General features: G+C 41.4%; 2 non-coding genes across 2 annotated transcripts; both read right to left on the bottom strand.

Annotated features, from left to right (window-relative positions):
- Positions 1 to 7,911: 7,911 nt before the first annotated feature.
- On the bottom strand, positions 7,912 to 8,018 carry LOC130501837 (small nucleolar RNA R71). The gene has a single exon (XR_008939912.1). It is a non-coding gene; the product is annotated as a small nucleolar RNA R71 (small nucleolar RNA).
- A 13,534-nt stretch (positions 8,019 to 21,552) lies between these two features.
- On the bottom strand, positions 21,553 to 21,659 carry LOC130501836 (small nucleolar RNA R71). The gene has a single exon (XR_008939911.1). It is a non-coding gene; the product is annotated as a small nucleolar RNA R71 (small nucleolar RNA).
- Between the last annotated feature and the right edge of the window lie 325 nt (positions 21,660 to 21,984).

Below are 21,984 nucleotides of genomic sequence, written 5' to 3'. Positions count from 1 at the left end.
TCCTTGCTACTCTCAACTGATTAGTGGTTCCCAATCAAGTTTCTTACATATTGGTTCATCCTGGTTTGATAAGAATCATGAAATAATGCCATAGGTCCGAACAGGCTAATGTGAAACCATCCGGATAGAAAGTGGGATATCTTCTTACTCACAACTCCTATGAGATTTATTCAACTTCCTGGTTATTTTCCACTGATTAGTGGTTCCAAATAAAGCTTCTTACATCGTGTTTAATCTTGGTCTGATAAGAATCATGAAGAATTGGCATATGTCCGAACAGGCTAATCTGGAATCATCTGGATAGAAAGTGGGATATCTTCTTACTCAGAACTCCTATGAGATTTATTAAACTTCCTGGTTATTTTCCACTGATTATTGGTTCCCAATCAAGCTTCTTACATCGTGGTTCATCCTGGTTTGATAAGAATCATGATGATATTGCCATATGTCCGAACAGGCTAATCTGGAATCACCTCGATAGAAAGTGGGATATCTTCTTCCTCACAACTCCTATGAGATTTATTCAACTTCCTTGCTACTCTCCACTGATTAGTGGTTCCCAATCAAGTTTCTTACATATTGGTTCATCCTGGTTTGATAAGAATCATGAAGATAGTGGCATATGTCCGAACAGGCTAATCTGGAATCATCTGGATAGAAAGTGGGATATCTTCTTACTCACAACACTTATGAGATTTATTCAACTTCCTGGTTATTCTGCACTGATTAGTGGTTCCAAATAAAACTTCTTAGATCGTGGTTCATCCTGGTTTGATAAGAATCATGAAGATATTGCCATATGTCCGAACAGGCAAATCTGGAATCACCTGGATAGAAAGTGGGATATCTTCTTCCTTACAACTCCTATGAGATTTATTCAACTTCCTTTTTACTCTCCACTGATCAGTGGTTTCCAATAAAGCTTCATACATATTGGTTCATCCTGGTTTGATAAGAATCGTGAAGATAATGGCATATGTCCGAACATGCTAATCAGGAATTATCTGGATAGAAAGTGGGATATCTTCTTACTCACAACTCCTATGAGATTTATTCAACTTCCTAGTTATTCTCCACTGATTAGTGGTTCCAAATAAATTTTCTTACATCGTGGTTCATCCTGGTTTGATAAGAATCATGAAGATATTGCCATATGTCTAAACAGGCTAATCTGGAGTCACCTGGATAGAAAGTGGGATATCTTTGTAACACCCGGTTCATCCTCACTCGATACCGGCATTTTACCAAACCACAATTGTGTCTCAAAAATCCGATAAAAGTCTTAAAGTCGATTTCCATATAAATAAAGAAATAAATCCATAAATCCATAAATCCAATAACTCAAATACTGAAATAATCGCCAAAAATAATACAATATAAGTCTGAGAATAAAAGCAAAGGAAAACGCCTAGAAACACCATCCGTCCAATCGATATCCTACTCGTCAGCCTCACCTGAAAAAGGGGGAAAAAGAGGGTGAGTAACAGGGGAGTCACTCAGTGAGGTATGGGATGCTAGACCCGAAGTTCATTGACTTGGACATAGCACTCCGAATAAAAATAATTTAATACTAATATATAACAACCACGACACCTAAAGCACCCAAAAGATCAACCAATGGTCCTAGCGACCGGCCCACTAACAGGCCAAAACCCACCGAATATGTGCTCGGCAACACACGCCCGGAGACGATTTATCGACCAACAGCTACGATCAACCGGTCGACTAAAGCTGACGGTAACCAACACAAAATCCGGCCTACAGATAAAACTCTCTCTACCCGGAAAAATCCCATACACAATCATAATAAATAAATATTATATAAATATATTATATTAATAATATTATAATATATCAATTCTAAATGAAACAATCAAAGTTGGACCATATAGACACCTATATCCGGTTTAAGCAAATAACCTAAACTATCAAGCAGACTCCAATAAGACATCAGACTGACTCAATTCACAAAGACGGATACATATTAGAACTAAACTATGTTTATTCGAAGTCCTATGCCGTGTACGAGAAATTACGAGAATAGCTCTCACCTTAGAAATGTGGAAAAGTAGTAGCTATGAACTCCAACTGCTCAAACAGACTCCAAATCTGAAATCAGGGCGAAAAATTGAGTCAGAACGCCCTTCGAACGGTCCAAAACGGATAACCGGGAATTTGGTAAAAAAGTCAACCCGCTGGTCAAAGGGTCAACCCGGTCAACTGTGACCCAAGCCGGTCAACCCTTGACCAAATCGAAATCGAATCAAACCATCCGGTTTTCCTTAACCGGAATCGATTTTGATTGAACCAGGATCAAATCAATTTCAAACCGGTTTAATCTCTAACCAAAATCAATTTCCAAAAACCGAACCAGACCGCAATCAAATTACCAAACCGAAAATCAATTATCAAACCAACCCGGCTGACAGGTCAACGAATTGATTCGCTGAGTCGACTCAGCCGAGTCGCCGGCGAGTCAGCGAGTCAATCGGCGAGTCACTGGTGACCGGTCGCCGGCGGCGACTAGAGATGGCGGCGGCTTACCAGGAAATCACCGGCAGCGGCGGAGGCGCGACGGCGATGCGGCGGCGGCATCCTGGCAGCGAACGGACGGTGGTCGGCTGCGGTGGCTCCGGCGAACGTCCGGCGGAAGCGGCGGCGCGTGTTAGGTACGCGAGGAGCTTCTGGTCGCGCGTGGAGGTGCGTCGCGGTGGCTCTGCAGCTGGTTTTTCTGCTCCGGACTCCTCTCGACGTCACAAACACGGTGGTGATCTTGGATTCGCCAAATACCACACGGTTAGAGAGATATGATCGATTTTCTAAACGGCCGAAAATAAAACTTATAAAGACGGCGGTCTGGTGGTTACCTTCGGCGTGTGACGGCGGTAAACGGTCCAATCTCGACTGAGGGAGTGGTGGCGGCGGCGGTTCAATATCACCACTCCGAGACGGTTCGGTTTCTGCAGAGGTTCGACGTCTTAAGTTTTCTCTGAGATGTCTGTCCGAAACCATCCGCAAAAAGCTCTGGATAGTCACTTCTCATCTGAGCCTCCGTTTCCCAAGTCTCCTCCTGAATACCGTCTCTCTCCCAACGAACCTTAACCAAACTGGTCATCGTCCCATGAACATCTTTCACTTGTCGGTCTAAAATCTTCACTGGTAGACAAGGTGCAGATAAATTTTTACCAAGGTCACTTGGCGGCTGCGGTAAAATAAGCTCTGGCTCTCTCACAACTTTTCTTAAGACTGATACATGGAATACATCATGAAAGTCTGATAGCTCTGCTGATAACTGTAATTTATAAGCCACTGCACCAATTCGCTCCCAAATAGGATACGGCCCCATATACCTCGGTTTAAGCTTCTTCAGCTTCCGAGTCTTAGATCCTCCCTGAAATGTCCTCATTTTCAGGTATACTAAGTCGCCCACCTGAAACTCCAAATCCTTACGGCGTTTATCTGCATAACTTTTCTGACGGTCATGGGCTTCCTTAAGCCGAGTCTTGAGCATCTCCACTTGCTCTACTGTCTCCTGAACCATTGCTGGTTCTAAGTATCGTCTCTCCCCCACTTCTGTCCAACAAAGTTGTGTACGACAAGGCCTACCATAAAGTGCCTCATAAGGTGCCATCTCAATGCTCGAATGATATCTGTTGTTGTAGGCAAACTCAACTAGAGGTAGATACTTTCCCCAGCTACCCTCCCAATCTAGGACGCAAGCCCCAAGCATATCCTCCAATGTCTGAATAGTCCTCTCTGACTGTCCGTCTGTCTGTGGGTGATAGGCTGTACTCATATGGACTTTCATCCCAAGCGCCTTCTGAAAGGCTCCCCAAAAAGCGGATGAGAACTTTGGATCTCGATCAGAAACAATACTAACAGGAACCCCATGCAACCTCACAATCTCATCGATGTATATATGTGCCAACTGCGTAGCTCCATCTGTCTTCTTAATCGGCAGAAAATGAGCAGACTTGGTGAGTCTGTCTACAATAACCCAAACAGCATTCTTCCCTCCAGACGTTGTTGGAAGTCTAGAAACAAAGTCCATAGTCACCATGTCCCATTTCCGTTCTGGCAATGGCAGGTTTTGCATCAACCCGCTAGGCACTTGATGCTCAGCCTTAACCATCTGACACGTCTGACACTGCGATACAAATGTAGCAACATCTTTCTTCATACCAGGCCAATGATAATAGCGCTTCAGATCTCTGTACATCTTAGTGTTGCCCGGATGGATAGAAAATTTTGAGTGGTGTGCTTGTTGTAAGATTTCCTTTCTTAACAACTTATCATCAGGCACACAAACTCGGTTCCGGTACATGTACATCCCACTCATAGCTGTATGATAACCGGTACTCTCAATCTCAATCTGCTTAACCAAAACCTTGTCATTATCCTGAACCTTGCGTATCCTCCATAATAAATCTGCATTCTCCAAGGCATCAAGACCAGATGTCTCTTCTTCTGCAGTAACTGCTCACACTCTGAGAGTGGCAAGTGTCGCCGTCAGCTCTTGAACCTCTTTGGTTCCTGACACATCAATCTTGCGTCTACTCAAGGCATCTGCCACCTGGTTGGCTTTGCCAGGATGGTAAGTAATATCCAGGTCGTAATCTGCTAACAACTCCATCCATCTTTGCTGCCTCAAGTTTAGATCTGCCTGAGTAAAAATATACTTCAAACTCTGGTGGTCTGTAAGGATCTTAACCTTCTCTCCATACAGATATGACCTCCAAATTTTTAGTGCAAACACAACTGCTGCTAACTCCAGATCGTGAGTAGGGTAGTTAACCTCGTGAGGTCTCAACTGGCGTGATGCATAAGCAATAACATGACCCTCCTGCATCAATACACAACCCAAGCCAGTACCTGACGCATCTGTATAAACCTCATATGGTATTCCTGGTCTCGGTAGTACCAGAACTGGTGCATTCGTCAATTGTCGCTTCAGCTCAGTGAAACTCTGTGAACACTCATCAGTCCAAACAAGCTTAACATCCTTGCCTGTCAGCTCTGTCATCGGCTTGGCGATACTGGCAAAACCCTTGACGTACTTCCTGTAATAACCTGCTAAACCCAAAAAGCTATGGATCTCAGTAGCACTCTTAGGTGTCGGCCACTCTGAAATTGCAGTAATCTTCTCTTGGTCAACAGCAACTCCTTCCTCAGAAACCACATGGCCCAAAAATCCAATCTTCCTCTGCCAGAAGCTACATTTACTCAGTTTAGCAAACAACTGATGTTCTCTCAGCTTCCCCAAAACAATCCGCAAATGCTCAGCATGCTCTTCTCTGCTCCGAGAATAAATTAGAATATAATCAATGAAGACAATCACAAACTTATCCAAGTACTCGCGAAAAACATCATTCATCAACTTCATGAACGCTGCAGGTGCGTTTGTCAACCCAAATGGCATTACCACAAATTCATAATGACCATAACGTGTCCGAAAAGCCATCTTCCGTACATCTCCATCTGCTATCGCAATCTGGTGGTGATCTGATGCCAAGTCTATCTTAGAAAACCATGAAGCTCCCTGCAACTGGTCCAACAACTCATCGATTCTCGGAAGTGGATACTCATTCTTGATGGTCACCTTGTTCAACCCTCTGTAGTCAATACAAAGCCTGAAACTCCCATCTTTCTTCTTCACAAACAGTACTGGTGCTCCACAAGGTGAAGTACTAGGTCTGATGAAACCTTTCTCCAATAACTCCTCCAACTGCTTTTTCAATTCAGCCATCTCTGCGGGTGCTAATCGGTACGGAGCCCGTGAAACTGGTGCTGTCCCTGGTTCCATCTCAATGGTGAGGACATCATCTCTGGGTGGTGGTGGCCCTTTTAAAGCCTCAAATACATCTTGAAACCCTGCAACCACAGGTATGTCTTGCAACTCAAAATGTCCATCATCTTTGACCATCAAGATAGTTGCTAGAAATCCCTCTGCTCCTCTCTCCAACAAATCCTCAGCACGCATCATGGAGACAATAGAACTCCCCGCTGAACTTGGATGCACTGGAATGTGATATTCCCTTCCTCTCTAGGGATAAGAACTCTTGCCCTTGGACAATCTACCACCACTCGATGCCGCGACAGCCAATCCATCCCAAGTATAACATCGTAGTAATCCAGCTCCATCTCTGATAAGTATCCGATGCAATCCACTCCTCCTAGTACAACTGGTACCTCTCGATGGATACCAAGGGTTCCTAAACTCTCTGTGCCAGCTGTTATAATCTGCTTCTTCTTTGGCTCAAAGACACCTTGAAAGGACCAAGACTTGACTAGCCGCGAACTCACAAAGCTGTGGGAAGCTCCCGTGTCGAAAAGAGTGTGAGCTATCTCACCTCCAACAGAAACCGATCCTACACACATTTTTTTTAACTATATACTATAACCATCAACACAAGTACTCAAAAGAAAAGATATGGTATGAATACTGATAATACCATGAATTTCACCCGTTTTTAGCCATGGTATATGAGAGTTTTCATTCATATTTACTACGTTTTCAAAGTATTTTAGAGTATTTTCAGGCACATGTACTTAATTGAAGAAAGCAATACTTTTAAGGCATTTTTGGAGTATTCTCACGAATGAAGAATCGACGGATAGGAATCATGCGAGATCGGACGATTAGAGTCAATAACAATCGATCGACAGAGATGGAAGAGTGTCGACCGATATTTAACCATTCGATGGATTACGATTTAGAAGATTTTCAAGTATCATAAAGTGTGCTATTTACACAATTAGTCCATGGCCGCCTGTTAGGCTTTATATACTAAGGTTTTGTATCATTTTAGAGGCAGACTTGCCTAGAGACCTATTGGAGAAGAGAAGCAATTTGGCTACCTTAGGAGAAAAGTTAGAGTTGGAGAGATAGATCTGAGACTGCAAAACAGAGAAGATCTTGAACTCCCTTTTTATCTTACTCATTACTCTTTGTGTTCCTTATTTCATATTAAGTTTTATTCAAACCATCATGATCTTGTCTCTCATGAATATGTCTGAGTAAACCTAATTGTTAGATTTAGGTTTCTCATAAGGGTGAATCATGTGATGAGATTGTGATATTTATTAGGGTTGTTAAATTAGTCCTTTCACTTAGTTATTCTTAATACTAGATTTAGGATTGATCACCCTTAAATCTAGATCTAGATCTGAACCTCTTATTTGAGAGAGTAATTCACTTTTTAGGGTAATTTGAGTGATATCAAATTTGGCGCCGTTGCCGGTGACTCTTTCTTATTACTTTTAGATTTAATTTAGAATTTAGCATAGACTTTGTTATTTTTGCTAATTTTTCTATTCTTTTGTTTTACAAAACAAAGGATGGAGAATACAGATGTCGGCCAAGCATCGATCGACACAGAACATTGTCAATCGAGCGACGCAGATACAGAAGCAGGTAAGTACCCTCTTACCGATGCTAATCATGAGAAAGTAGTCCAAACTGAACCGATAGGTCAATCAAGCAACACTTCTAGCCAAACTAATGAAAAACAGGGGACTGAAATCCCTGTTAAGTCAAACTCTACCTTGAACATAGGTAAAGAAATTAAATTGCCCTTGCAAGACTACTTAAACCCCGATAGGACCTATTCCAATAGGTCCGCTATCAGAATACCTGACGACGTCACCTCGAAAACCAAGTTTAATGTTGAATATTATAATATGATGCGTCGAAACCCTTTTAAAGGATCTTCTCTAGAACATCCACAAGACCACATCGAGGGTCTAGAGGAATTAATTCCAGACGAGTATATTCGTTGCAGACTTTTTCCATTTTCATTAGAAGGGGGAGCCTTAAGATGGCTTAACTGTCTACCAAGAGGGTCCCTGACTAGCTGGAAAGAGATTAGAAATGCTTTCATTAAGCAATTCTTCGACGATACTCGTTATTGGGAAGTGAGGAGGCGAATCTCTACCTTCCGTCAAGATCCTCAGGAATCATTCAAAAATGCATGGGGAAGATTCAAGAGTTACGAACTCGAATGCCCCCACCATAGTTATCCAGAACCACAATTTCTTAAGATCTTTTACAAAGGTGTGATTCTGAGCTATAAGACAACGCTTGATACAGCAAGCGAAGGGAATTTCGTTACTAGAAATCCTATGGAAGCAAGACGCCCAATCGAAAACATGGCAACAGGAAGATCTTATGAAGAGATGAATGAAGAAAAAGAAAAAGAAAAAGCTATAATCTCAATAAAAAATACTGAGTTAGCCAAGATTAAAAATTCTATAAATTCGTTTCATTCCCTTCTAACAGATCGAAACCCACCTAACCTGTGCCAGTACTACAATAAAACTCCTCCTATATCAGACGATGAGCTCGACTTTATAGAAGAATTAGATGATACTGATCCTCATTCTGTGTTTAACGTCGACAACTTTACACGAGACTATGAAATCTGTATACAGTCTCGTACTGGAAGAGAAAAGTACAATCTAAAACAGGCTCTTATAGGAAACCGTAAAATGAAATCCGAATTCAACGGGAAAGTAAATAGTGTTTACGGTGAGCTAAATCAGAAGATGGATTCTCTAATTGAACACCTACGAGGAATGGAAGACAAAATTGCTAACCTTGCAACTACTCTAAAAAGAGAGACCGGTCGTCTTCCTGGAAGGACCGATGCTAACCCTGGAGCAAAACGCCAGGCATATGCCGTGATGTTACGAAGCGGAAAACACCTTGAAACGAATCCCAGAGAAGATGCCAGCAATAAAAAATTCATCGATAACGCGGGAAAAAGCAATTCCAACCCCATAGAACTTCTCGACAATGACTCCGACTCAGGAACATCAGAACAAAGGAAAAACACTTCAAATAAAAAGAATCAGGGGAAAACTATAGATTCAGACAAAGAGAATCCCGATGCCGGAGTCGAAATCGACCATCTGGACGAACCAAATGTCGATCGATCCTCTGGGAAGGAAAACGATCGACCGTCTAGCGGCACCAGCAATAGCAATACACAATCTACCGGGACTGAAAGAGTCTATAGAACTCCTCCCCCATTTCCTCCAAACAAACCACAAACTAAGAAAGTATTGGAACATGCAATCTGCAAAAAGGCTTTCGACAAAATCACTCTCGAGATTTCCCTCAGTGACGCTCTTAAGATAGCCCCCTCGGTGAAAAAGTACGTAAAAGATATGATATCCTCGAGTGGAGAACAAAGCGTCATGCTGGTGTCAGAGGAAGTAATTGCGATGATACAAGGAGAAACTTCAATCAAAAGGTCTGACCCTGGTAGTTTTGTCCTAGATTGTAAGATACAAAACGCACGTTTTCCTCGATCTCTATGTGATCTTGGTTCTAGTGTAAACCTCATGCCATACTCTGTGGCAGTTTCACTAGGATATAATAAATTCGTTCCAACGCCTATTACGCTAGTCTTAGATGATCGTTCTATTAGGGTACCTGAGGGAATCCTCGTAGATGTACCAGTCAAAATTGATGATTGCTTCATACCAGCAGATTTTGTTGTACTCAAGTATAAACAAGTGACGAAAGACCCCCTTATATTAGGTCGGCCCTTTTTAGCTACAGCAGGAGCAATAATAGATTGTAAAGGAGGAAAGATTAACTTAAATGTCGGAGATATATCAATGAACTTCGACATGGAAAAACTAGTAAAACGTCCTCTGATAGACGATCACGCCTTTTACACAGAAGAAGTTTCTGAGCTGGAGAAAGAATACCTTACGTATATATGTTCTACCAATTCATCGGTTACGCCAGAATGTAAGGAAGCTTTCGAAGCGCTGAAGAAGTCTCTTATAACTGCCCCAGTCGTACAACCACCAGATTGGAATCTCCCTTTCGAGATTATGTGCGATGCGAGTGATTTCGCAGTTGGAGCAGTTCTAGGACAACGAAAAGATAAGAAGCTACACGCTATATACTATGCGAGTCGCACACTCGACGAAGCGCAACGGAATTACTCTACCACAGAAAAAAGTTACTAGCAGTGGTTTATGCTTTCGAAAAATTCCGCCAATACTTAGTTGGAGCACATGTTATAGTCCACACTGATCATGCTGCCATCAAATATTTAATGCAGAAGAAAGATGCTAAACCAAGAGACTAATAAGATGGATCTTACTACTCCAAGAGTTCGATATCGAGATCAAAGATAAAAGAGGAGTAGACAACGGTGTCGCTGATCATCTTTCCAGGATTCGAATTGAGGATAAAGTTCCTATAGACGATTTCTTTCCTACAGAGAATATAGCTCTTTTGGACACGTCATTCATAGGTCACATATCGCTCATATCTGACGGATTGCTGGACGAATCAAATGGCAAATTGACGACCGACACTACTGATGCAAGATCAATCATATCCATCAGCGACAGAACATCAACAGAACTTATTGACATACCAGTTAAGGTTGCTTGTAATGCTTTGAATAATAATATATCTGATGTCTCTCTACAAGAAGCAAACACGATTGGACGAAACATCAAAGATCGACCTTGGTATGCCGATATAGTCAACTATTTAGCCGCTGATTTTGAACCAGAAATTTTAAAAGGTTATGAAAGAAAGAAATTCTTTCGTGAAGTTCAGAGATACCGCTGGGATGAGCCCTATCTCTACAAGCACTGTTCTGACGGCATATATAGAAGATGCGTCTCTGAAGTTGAAATTCCGAACATTATTTACCAATGTCATAGCTCTGATTACGCAGGACATTTCGCCACTTTTAAAACAGTTTCCAAAATTCTCAAAGCAGGATTTTGGTGGCCAACAACATTTCGCAATGTTCATGCTCATATAGCACAATGCAACAGATGTCAGCGGAGAGGAAAAATAAGCAAGAGACATGAGATGGAACAAAAATTTATCTTGGAAGTAGAAGTTTTCGACTGTTGGGGAAATAGATTTTTTGGGTCCTTTCCCATCTTCTTATGGCAACAAATATATCTTGGTCGCTGTAGACTACGTCTCAAAATGGGTTGAGGCAGTTGCTTCCCCAACAAATGATGCGTCTGTAGTTATCAAACTTTTCAAGAGCATTATCTTCCCAAGATTTGGAGTTCCCAGAATAGTCATTAGTGACGGTGGATCACACTTCATCAACAAGGTTTTCGACCGATTGCTTGAGAAGAATGGTGTCCACCATCGAGTAGCTACACCCTATCACCCACAAACCAGTGGACAAGTGGAAGTTTCGAACCGACAAATCAAGGAAATCTTGGAGAAGACTGTCCGAATAGACATGAAAGATTGGTCTCGCAAACTAGACAATGCCTTATGAGCATATCGGACCGCCTATAAAACACCACTGTGAACGACACCCTTTCACTTGCTGTACGGAAAATCATGCCATTTACCAGTTGAACTGGAGCACAAGGCAGCCTGGGCAACCAAATTATTAAATTTTGATATTAAGCCAGCTGCCGAGAGACGACTAATTCAGCTCAACGAGCTCGATGAAACACGATATTTGGCATATGAAAATTCGAAGTTATATAAGGAACGAACAAAAGCTTATCACGATAAGAAAATCCTATCTAGACACTTTGAACCGAATGATCAAGTTCTCCTATATAACTCCAGATTAAACCTTTTCCCTGGAAAACTAAAATCTCGTTGGTCAGGACCTTTTACAATCAAGGAAGTAAAACCTTCCGGAGCACTAACGATAGTTAGTGAAGAAGGCGACGAGTTCACAGTAAACGGGCAGCGAGTAAAACATTATTGGGCCAAAGCACCAGATATAAAGCCCCTTCCGTTGCTACCACCCGATGATAACTAAACACAGTTATCCTAAGTCGAGCTAAAGACTTTAAACTAAGCGCTGAATGGGAGGCAACCCATTTTTCTTTTTATTTTTAATTCATTTTTTCATTTAATTTTTTTTCATCCTTATTTTTAATTTTTTCTCATTTTAATTTTTATTTATATTCATATTTATTTTTACTTAATTCATTTAGTTAGAAATTTTAATAACTAGTTAGTTGCAGACTTTTTATTATTTTCAAAGCATTCACCTCACATATGCATAAAAATCGATCGATATCAACAGAGGTTGTATCGATCGACACGGGGATGTCGAGGCAACTTCTCATTTAACTCGAGGATCCGCCTCTTCTTACCTTTCGTCAAGATCCTAGGAATCATTCAAAAATGCATGGGGAAGATTCAAGAGTTCGAACTCGATTTCCCCACCATAGTTATCCAGAACCACGATTTCTTAAGCTTTTACCAGGTGTGTTCTGAGCTATAAGACATTTCTTGATCAGCAAGCGAAGGTATTCGTTACTAGAAATCCTATGGAAGCAAACCCTAGGGTTTGGAAGATCTTATGAAGAATTGAAGAAAAAAAGCTATAATCTCAATAAAAAATACTGAGTTAGCCAAGATTAAAAATTCTATAAATTCGTTTCATTCCCTTCTAACAGATCGAAACCCACCTAACCTGTGCCAGTACTACAATAAAACTCCTCCTATATCAGACGATGAGCTCGACTTTATAGAAGAATTAGATGATACTGATCCTCATTCTGTGTGTAACGTCGACAACTTTACACGAGACTATGAAATCTGTATACAGTCTCGTACTGGAAGAGAAAAGTACAATCTAAAACAGGCTCTTATAGGAAACCGTAAAATGAAATCCGAATTCAACGGGAAAGTAAATAGTGTTTACGGTGAGCTAAATCAGAAGATGGATTCTCTAATTGAACACCTACGAGGAATGGAAGACAAAATTGCTAACCTTGCAACTACTCTAAAAAGAGAGACCGGTCGTCTTCCTGGAAGGACCGATGCTAACCCTGGAGCAAAACGCCAGGCATATGCCGTGATGTTACGAAGCGGAAAACACCTTGAAACGAATCCCAGAGAAGATGCCAGCAATAAAAAATTCATCGATAACGCGGGAAAAAGCAATTCCAACCCCATAGAACTTCTCGACAATGACTCCGACTCAGGAACATCAGAACAAAGGAAAAACACTTCAAATAAAAAGAATCAGGGGAAAACTATAGATTTAGACAAAGAGAATCCCGATGCCGGAGTCGAAATCGACCATCTGGACGAACCAAATGTCGATCGATCCTCTGGGAAGGAAAACGATCGACCGTCTAGCGGCACCAGCAATAGCAATACACAATCTACCGGGACTGAAAGAGTCTATAGAACTCCTCCCCCATTTCCTCCAAACAAACCACAAACTAAGAAAGTATTGGAACATGCAATCTGCAAAAAGGCTTTCGACAAAATCACTCTCGAGATTTCCCTCAGTGACGCTCTTAAGATAGCCCCCTCGGTGAAAAAGTACGTAAAAGATATGATATCCTCGAGTGGAGAACAAAGCGTCATGCTGGTGTCAGAGGAAGTAATTGCGATGATACAAGGAGAAACTTCAATCAAAAGGTCTGACCCTGGTAGTTTTGTCCTAGATTGTAAGATACAAAACGCACGTTTTCCTCGATCTCTATGTGATCTTGGTTCTAGTGTAAACCTCATGCCATACTCTGTGGCAGTTTCACTAGGATATAATAAATTCGTTCCAACGCCTATTACGCTAGTCTTAGATGATCGTTCTATTAGGGTACCTGAGGGAATCCTCGTAGATGTACCAGTCAAAATTGATGATTGCTTCATACCAGCAGATTTTGTTGTACTCAAGTATAAACAAGTGACGAAAGACCCCCTTATATTAGGTCGGCCCTTTTTAGCTACAGCAGGAGCAATAATAGATTGTAAAGGAGGAAAGATTAACTTAAATGTCGGAGATATATCAATGAACTTCGACATGGAAAAACTAGTAAAACGTCCTCTGATAGACGATCACGCCTTTTACACAGAAGAAGTTTCTGAGCTGGAGAAAGAATACCTTACGTATATATGTTCTACCAATTCATCGGTTACGCCAGAATGTAAGGAAGCTTTCGAAGCGCTGAAGAAGTCTCTTATAACTGCCCCAGTCGTACAACCACCAGATTGGAATCTCCCTTTCGAGATTATGTGCGATGCGAGTGATTTCGCAGTTGGAGCAGTTCTAGGACAACGAAAAGATAAGAAGCTACACGCTATATACTATGCGAGTCGCACACTCGACGAAGCGCAACGGAATTACTCTACCACAGAAAAAAGTTACTAGCAGTGGTTTATGCTTTCGAAAAATTCCGCCAATACTTAGTTGGAGCACATGTTATAGTCCACACTGATCATGCTGCCATCAAATATTTAATGCAGAAGAAAGATGCTAAACCAAGAGACTAATAAGATGGATCTTACTACTCCAAGAGTTCGATATCGAGATCAAAGATAAAAGAGGAGTAGACAACGGTGTCGCTGATCATCTTTCCAGGATTCGAATTGAGGATAAAGTTCCTATAGACGATTTCTTTCCTACAGAGAATATAGCTCTTTTGGACACGTCATTCATAGGTCACATATCGCTCATATCTGACGGATTGCTGGACGAATCAAATGGCAAATTGACGACCGACACTACTGATGCAAGATCAATCATATCCATCAGCGACAGAACATCAACAGAACTTATTGACATACCAGTTAAGGTTGCTTGTAATGCTTTGAATAATAATATATCTGATGTCTCTCTACAAGAAGCAAACACGATTGGACGAAACATCAAAGATCGACCTTGGTATGCCGATATAGTCAACTATTTAGCCGCTGATTTTGAACCAGAAATTTTAAAAGGTTATGAAAGAAAGAAATTCTTTCGTGAAGTTCAGAGATACCGCTGGGATGAGCCCTATCTCTACAAGCACTGTTCTGACGGCATATATAGAAGATGCGTCTCTGAAGTTGAAATTCCGAACATTATTTACCAATGTCATAGCTCTGATTACGCAGGACATTTCGCCACTTTTAAAACAGTTTCCAAAATTCTCAAAGCAGGATTTTGGTGGCCAACAACATTTCGCAATGTTCATGCTCATATAGCACAATGCAACAGATGTCAGCGGAGAGGAAAAATAAGCAAGAGACATGAGATGGAACAAAAATTTATCTTGGAAGTAGAAGTTTTCGACTGTTGGGGAAATAGATTTTTTGGGTCCTTTCCCATCTTCTTATGGCAACAAATATATCTTGGTCGCTGTAGACTACGTCTCAAAATGGGTTGAGGCAGTTGCTTCCCCAACAAATGATGCGTCTGTAGTTATCAAACTTTTCAAGAGCATTATCTTCCCAAGATTTGGAGTTCCCAGAATAGTCATTAGTGACGGTGGATCACACTTCATCAACAAGGTTTTCGACCGATTGCTTGAGAAGAATGGTGTCCACCATCGAGTAGCTACACCCTATCACCCACAAACCAGTGGACAAGTGGAAGTTTCGAACCGACAAATCAAGGAAATCTTGGAGAAGACTGTCCGAATAGACATGAAAGATTGGTCTCGCAAACTAGACAATGCCTTATGAGCATATCGGACCGCCTATAAAACACCACTGTGAACGACACCCTTTCACTTGCTGTACGGAAAATCATGCCATTTACCAGTTGAACTGGAGCACAAGGCAGCCTGGGCAACCAAATTATTAAATTTTGATATTAAGCCAGCTGCCGAGAGACGACTAATTCAGCTCAACGAGCTCGATGAAACACGATATTTGGCATATGAAAATTCGAAGTTATATAAGGAACGAACAAAAGCTTATCACGATAAGAAAATCCTATCTAGACACTTTGAACCGAATGATCAAGTTCTCCTATATAACTCCAGATTAAACCTTTTCCCTGGAAAACTAAAATCTCGTTGGTCAGGACCTTTTACAATCAAGGAAGTAAAACCTTCCGGAGCACTAACGATAGTTAGTGAAGAAGGCGACGAGTTCACAGTAAACGGGCAGCGAGTAAAACATTATTGGGCCAAAGCACCAGATATAAAGCCCCTTCCGTTGCTACCACCCGATGATAACTAAACACAGTTATCCTAAGTCGAGCTAAAGACTTTAAACTAAGCGCTGAATGGGAGGCAACCCATTTTTCTTTTTATTTTTAATTCATTTTTTCATTTAATTTTTTTTTCATCCTTATTTTTAATTTTTTTCTCATTTTAATTTTTATTTATATTCATATTTATTTTTACTTAATTCATTTAGTTAGAAATTTTAATAACTAGTTAGTACCATTTTTATTATTTTCAAAGCATTCACTCTCACATATGCATAAAAATCGATCGATATCAACAAGGTTGTATCGATCGACACGGGGATGTCGAGGCAACTTCTCATTTAACTCGACATCCGCCTCTTCTTTCCTTATTTCGCAAAACCTAGCCGAATCATAAAACTCCCTTTTCTCTATCGATTCTTGACGATTTCCGTTGAATCTTTGCCCAAAACCACTCGATTTCAAGCTCTCCATCTGTTTTCATTCGCATTTCTCTCATTATCCAAGGTATTGGTCCGAAATTCTCTTTGGATTGAAACCCTAGGGTTTGGGTTTTGAATTGAGAAAATCGGGTCGATTTGGTGCAATTCTAGGGCGTTTTAGATGTTTAAACCGGTTATCTAGGTGCTAGGATAGTTTGTTATGCTCCAATCCTCTCTTTCGATTCGTTTTCGTATGAACTGTTGAAATTGCAGGTTTCGCGAGTCGCTATCGATCGACACAGACATTGTCGTGTCGATCGATTTCCGATTTTCTGATGAACACTGATTTGATCTATCGATCGACACACACGAATGTGCATCGGTCGATATTACTCTCTTTCGCGAACCAATGCTAACTTACTCATTTTACTTCTCTTTTCAGATGAGCACATATTCGGACACTAAGAGAGAGAGGAGGACGAAGAGGAGGAGTGACCCCGCTGGCCCTTCAAACCGCCGGCAACCTCGAGTCCCGAGGGACGACGAGAGGCCTCCATGGCCACATGAGGATAAGACCCCCATTGCTTACAGGGAGGGTCGCGACTTCTCGGACCCAAGGGCAGTCATCTCCAGCAGGGAGTGTCTCGATAGAGAGCTCACAGAGCAGTGGGACGACTACGACAGCCTGCACTACAACGCCTGGATCGATGTCGACATCGAGCCTACACGCTTCATTGACCCGGAGGTCACACACAAGATGCGGATCCAGGATAATCTGTACGCGATGATTTCTCAGCTAGGGTTGGGCACCATAGCCACGCACGCCTACGACCTCCACGTTCCGTTGGTGCGCCAGTTCATGGCCTCTGTCCGTCTCACCTACCGCCATGACGGTCCTATAGTCGCGGGCGACGGCGTTCTCTCTTTCTTTGCTAGAGGGAAGAGATACTCGATCACCATCCCCCAGCTTTGCAGCATTTTCGGTTTTGAGGAGGATGCGACATCTTGCAGGTTCTCGCCTCTCCCTGGTGCGAGCGACTTCTGGAGGATCATAGGCACATGCAGTTGGAGCGGCTCAGCGACTCAGTCTGACGTTCGTCACCCGACTCTACGCTACTTCCTACGGGCTATTGCCAACACTCTGTTGTGCAAGATGGAGCCCAACAAGGTGCGCCTACTTGATCTCTCACAGCTCTTTTCAGCAGTGAACGGACTGGTCGATCTCTCTTACCTCAACACTGCGGGACTGGTAGTCCCCAACCTTGGAGCTCTCTTCGCCGAGCATCTGATCTCACTGAAGAAGAAACCCTTCTCGGGTTCGGGTAGGAAGAAGGAGAGTGTGGGTAGTCTTCTCACACCGATCTTTCAGTTCTGTGGTGTCCGTCTGGACAGGAGTACCGCAGACCGCCGCCATCTCTTCATGGACGAGCAGCACCTGATGAACTGTGTCTGGCTCAAGGAGAGCCTTCTCTGGTTTTTCAGGATGGACCGCCGCTGCCGTATGCTTCAGCTCCCGCACCCATCACTCACTGACTTTGACCAGCAGGTCGAGAGGATCCGGTTCAGGCCTGACGACGAGTTCTTACAGGAGCTCACCACCGAGTCTCGCCAGGTACCGCTGGAGCGTGGTGTTGGAGGATCGCAGGCAGCACCCGCAGCTCCCCTTCCTGACTTCGCGGACATACCAGACGTCCTGATGCCTGAGGCAGACTTTCAGAGGACGGTCATGAGTGCTCTGCGAGCCATCTGGGCTAGAGTCACGCGACCACCATGTGCGAGCAGGAGGAGTGTCAGAGCAGCGGACCCAGGACCATCTCACCAGTACCAGCAGGAGGAGGACGAGGAGGACACCGACTAGCCTTCTTACTTCTTCTCTTTATCTTTCAGTCTTTTTATTTTTTATGTTTATGTTTCGTATTTGCAGGATTTATGTTTTTAAACTTATCTATGTTTTATGCTTTAGCACTATTTCGTATGTTTAATTTTCTTTGTGTTTGGACTGACAACAGAGCTAACTTGAGTGTCAAGCTAGACGAGTGAGTGAGTCCCGTGCTAACACATTATCACCCATTCTGTCTGACACTGTTGATCGATACCGTCTATGGTACAGCGATCGACAGGAAAGACAGAAAGGTACGACACTTTGCTTCATTATCTCCACTTCTAACTTTTTATATTTATATATTTCCCTCTTATTATTACACCGAGACGGTGTAATTTAAGTCTGGGGGAGAGTGTTACTAACATTTATCAATTATCATCTATTTTCCAAAAATTAAAATCGTTTTTCGAGTCAAAAAGAAAAAAAATATTTAAATATTTATTAATGATTTTCTAAACCACTCTTTGGCGTTACTCTAGACTTATATTTACCACAGATTGCACTAGAGATACCAAAGTGGATCAACCTATCAGTTAGCCACACTTGCCCAGATTGTCTAAAGGAACCGAAGCTAGCCTCCAACCTAATACTGACTAGTTTAGCTTGTCTTGGGGCTTGGTATACATCGGATCGGAATCCTCCTACAAGACTGAAAAGGTACAAGTCTGTGCAATTCTGGTTTCCTTCCTTCTCTCTTCGGCATCTCAAGATCTAAGTTTATGTTATAAGATTGAAATGATTTCTTGAGAGGCAGAGGGGTAGGAGTGATTCCTGCGACCCCAGTATTCGAAATCTCAAGAATGATCACACGTTGTGGAAACGAGGGGTAGGACTGATTCATGCGACCCCATTATTCGCTACACTTTGCCAAAAACGTATGAGTTACAATGCAAAAGTCAATAAGATGGACTAGATGCCTATGTGGCATCGAAACCTGTTGAAATTGAAACTAATAAGAGATTCAGAGAAGAGAGATGAGAGGAGAAAAGAATCAGAAAAGACTACCTGCTCAGGAAACTTGTTTGAGTTGAATCCATGTGTCTTTTGATCGATACTCCCAAGGTAAAGCACACACTTTTATTTTATGTTAAGAAATGAGGTTAGTAAAGGAGAATTTTAGACAAGATCTGCTAAGTTGTTGGATATATGAATTTGGTTGCTATACTAGGATAAGGTATAAATGTGCATTTGTGGTTGAGACCGTTTAGATTCTTATGACAAGGAAGTGAGGATTTTTAAGTTTTCGAAAATAAGAGTCATGTTGTTTTCAAACCTCCTTCGGAGAGACTACTGATTGTTTTGCTTGAGGACAAGCAAAATAGTAAGTCTGGGGGAGTTGATATACCATGAATTTCACTCGTTTTTAGCCATGGTATATGAGAGTTTTCAATCATATTTACTATGTTTTCAAAGTATTTTAGAGTATTTTCAGGCACATGTACTTAATTGAAGAAAGCAATACTTTTAAGGCATTTTTGGAGTATTCTCACGAATGAAGAATCGACGGATAGGAATCATGTGAGATCGGACGATTAGAGTCAATAACAATCGATCGACAGAGATGGAAGAGTGTCGATCGATATTTAACCATTCGATGGATTACGATTTAGAAGATTTTCAAGTATCATAAAGTGTGCTATTTACACAATTAGTCCCTGGCCGCCTGTTAGGCTTTATATACTAAGGTTTTGTATCATTTTAGAGGCAGACTTGCCTAGAGACCTATTGGAGAAGAGAAGCAATTTGGCTACCTTAGGAGAAAAGTTACAGTTGGAGAGATAGATCTGAGACTGCAAAACAGAGAAGATCTTGAACTCCCTTTTTATCTTACTCATTACTCTTTGTGTTCCTTATTTCATATTAAGTTTTATTCAAACCATCATGATCTTGTCTCTCATGAACATGTCTGAGTAAACCTAATTGTTAGATTTAGGTTTCTCATAAGGGTGAATCATGTGATGAGATTGTGATATTTATTAGGGTTGTTAAATTAGTCCTTTCACTTAGTTATTCTTAATACTAGATTTAGGATTGATCACCCTTAAATCTAGATCTTAGGATTGAAGAGATAACCAACTGTATACTCTCAATACCCTGAAACAAACTATAGTGATCTAACTGACTAGACTCATGCGAAAGGTGGTCTAGATCATTAGAGAACGTGTTCAACCAAATCGATAATGCTTGCTAGAATTATCACCGATCGATACAACCATCGTTGTAGCGATCGATTGTATGAAAGGTGTATCGATCGACTCTACGAAAGTCGTATCGATCGACTCTTTTCCGAGGTCAACAAACGACAGTTGAGATCCGGGATCTAGTAAAGGAGACCCTACTGGTCGTACCAATTGATTGAGTTCAAAGGACTAAAGCCCTATTGTCGCTTTCAAACTGCATAAATTCATACCTGAGAATTACCTGAATCTAGCTATCTTCCCCATTTAGAAACAACATTCACTTCAGTTACTGAACAATTCTCTTGTTCACATTAATATTTACTGCTTTAAAACATATAAAACCTTAAGTCTATCTTTATTTCTATTTAATTAAGCCTTGAAGTAATCCTAGAGTCCTTGTGGATTCGATCCCTAAGTACTGCATCTGAACCTCTTATTTGAGAGAGTAATTCACTTTTTAGGGTAATTTGAGTGATATCAAATTTGGCGCCGTTGCCGGTGACTCTTTCTTATTACTTTTAGATTTAATTTAGAATTTAGCATAGACTTTGTTATTTTTGCTAATTTTTCTATTCTTTTGTTTTACAAAACAAAGGATGGAGAATACAGATGTCGGCCAAGCATCGATCGACACAGAACATTGTCAATCGAGCGACGCAGATACAGAAGCAGGTAAGTACCCTCTTACCGATGCTAATCATGAGAAAGTAGTCCAAACTGAACCGATAGGTCAATCAAGCAACACTTCTAGCCAAACTAATGAAAAACAGGGGACTGAAATCCCTGTTAAGTCAAACTCTACCTTGAACATAGGTAAAGAAATTAAATTGCCCTTGCAAGACTACTTAAACCCCGATAGGACCTATTCCAATAGGTCCGCTATCAGAATACCTGACGACGTCACCTCGAAAACCAAGTTTAATGTTGAATATTATAATATGATGCGTCGAAACCCTTTTAAAGGATCTTCTCTAGAACATCCACAAGACCACATCGAGGGTCTAGAGGAATTAATTCCAGACGAGTATATTCGTTGCAGACTTTTTCCATTTTCATTAGAAGGGGGAGCCTTAAGATGGCTTAACTGTCTACCAAGAGGGTCCCTGACTAGCTGGAAAGAGATTAGAAATGCTTTCATTAAGCAATTCTTCGACGATACTCGTTATTGGGAAGTGAGGAGGCGAATCTCTACCTTCCGTCAAGATCCTCAGGAATCATTCAAAAATGCATGGGGAAGATTCAAGAGTTACGAACTCGAATGCCCCCACCATAGTTATCCAGAACCACAATTTCTTAAGATCTTTTACAAAGGTGTGATTCTGAGCTATAAGACAACGCTTGATACAGCAAGCGAAGGGAATTTCGTTACTAGAAATCCTATGGAAGCAAGACGCCCAATCGAAAACATGGCAACAGGAAGATCTTATGAAGAGATGAATGAAGAAAAAGAAAAAGAAAAAGCTATAATCTCAATAAAAAATACTGAGTTAGCCAAGATTAAAAATTCTATAAATTCGTTTCATTCCCTTCTAACAGATCGAAACCCACCTAACCTGTGCCAGTACTACAATAAAACTCCTCCTATATCAGACGATGAGCTC

This window comes from Raphanus sativus, unplaced genomic scaffold, assembly GCF_000801105.2.
Source record: "Raphanus sativus cultivar WK10039 unplaced genomic scaffold, ASM80110v3 Scaffold0305, whole genome shotgun sequence".
Lineage (NCBI taxonomy): Eukaryota > Viridiplantae > Streptophyta > Magnoliopsida > Brassicales > Brassicaceae > Raphanus > Raphanus sativus.
Note: the sequence above shows the minus strand (reverse complement) of the source record. Positions and strands in the feature narration are given on the sequence as shown.